Here is a 1684-nt window from a genome sequence, read left to right on the forward strand (position 1 = left end):
CCCCCGCCCCCACCCCTCGCGCACCCGCCCCATCCCCCTCTCATTGTCTCGCCTCGGAGCGCCTCGCCGAGCGAAAAGATAACGGAACCCCCGGGAGAAGGGGGTGGGGAGAGAGAAGGCTCGCCCGCTCCCTCACTCACCTCCCGTGGTCGTCGCCGCCGGTAGTCTGACCCGAGGAAGGCGCCGTCGCCTTAAAGGGACCTTGCACCCGGCGCCGGGAGAAGGGGGTGGGAGCAGGGGAGGGGACGGGGGCTTGGGGGAGACGGCTGAGAGGGAACCGTTGAGAGCTCGTCTCCCCGAGGGTAAAAGGAAACCTCCCTCGGGTTCGAGTGATTTGGGGTGGATTTTTTTCCCGAGGGGGGCGGGGGGGCCCCGAGGGAGGGGGGTGGGGGGGCCAAGGAATGCGGCTCCGTGTACGGGAGCTGGCGCGGGGGAGAGAGACGCCGACTCCCCCCACCGACCCTCTCGCCCCGCGGAGGGATACGTCTCGTCACTTCCGCCCTCCCCCTCTCGTGGCCTTTCAATTGGTTGGAGCGTGTGGCACGTCATGGGCTCATCCTAACCCCTGCCCGGGCTTCTTTTCTAGTCAAGTTTGTCTGGGCCTGCAAATAAATAAATAAATAAAAACATTTTTTTTTTTAATGAAATAAAGAATAATTAGTTTCAGAAGCAACATCTAAATTTTGGTGAGAAAAATGGGATTTCCAAAGAAAATATTGCCCAATTCACTTGCCTGGACTTTCCAAGGAAATTTTGGGAATCTCCCCACTTTCCACTCAAGGCTTGTACCTAACCAAGAAGGGAACCTCATGCCACAAGCCAGATGGTGAGGCCCAATGGCACCAACAACTGTCATTGGAACAAAGGCAGCAAAATGGCACATACTCTTCCTCAGGAGACATTCAGCCAAGTAGTCTATGGCAGTAGGCTTAAGTGAAGAACTTTTAAAAGCCATTTTTACTCTGAACGCTTCTGGATTCTGGAAAGAAATCACATATATTGCTTATTAAAGTGATTCATGTATGGAAACTGCTTGGAAGCCATTGTCAATAGACTCAGCAGAGGTCCCCAATTCTAAGAAACTGTAGATTCCACATCTGTGCTTTTTGCTCCAATCAAGGCTGAGATGGATAGGCCCAAAGAAATTGATGGGTCGGGGCGCCTGGGTGGCTCAGTCGTTAAGCGTCTGCCTTCAGCTCAGGTCATGATCCCAGGGTTCTGGGATCGAGTCCCACATCGGGCTCCCTGCTTGGCAGGAAGCCTGCTTCTCCCTCTCCCACTCCCCCTGCTTGTGTTCCCTCTCTCACTGTGTCTCTCTCTGTCAAATAAATAAATAAAATTAAAAAAAAAAATTGATGGGTCCATTCAAGACCATCCACCTGTAATTTTTCCCCAAACAAAAAGTAACCTCTTTTCCAGGTGGCTAAGAAATTTTGTCTGTCTTTACTTCTAGAGTTGATGATAATATTGTAATATTTTCCTTGGAGATGTGAGTATATTGTTGCTCTCTAAGCAATACACAAATATTTGCTCCAAACCAAATGTAAATCAAAGTACTTAGTGCATGACTGGGAAGATTCAGAACCATATTTATTCATTTTTTTATATATGTACACTCCATTCAAACCACCAGCCTGAAAATAGGCCATGGAAGTAGGCATTACAAATTGTGCACCCATGCACA

General features: G+C 50.1%; 1 protein-coding gene across 1 annotated transcript in view; it reads right to left on the bottom strand.

The window, feature by feature from the left end:
* The window catches only part of POGZ (pogo transposable element derived with ZNF domain), a 49803-nt gene extending 49481 nt beyond the window's left edge, over positions 1-322 (bottom strand). Inside the window, exon 1 of the mRNA XM_021688012.1 lies at positions 141-322. The gene's annotated coding sequence lies outside the window, so the exon portion shown is untranslated. The remainder of the gene's footprint in view (positions 1-140) is intronic.
* Between the last annotated feature and the right edge of the window lie 1362 nt (positions 323-1684).

The sequence above is a fragment of the Neomonachus schauinslandi genome, chromosome 4, assembly GCF_002201575.2.
Source record: "Neomonachus schauinslandi chromosome 4, ASM220157v2, whole genome shotgun sequence".
Classification (NCBI taxonomy): Eukaryota; Metazoa; Chordata; class Mammalia; order Carnivora; family Phocidae; genus Neomonachus; species Neomonachus schauinslandi.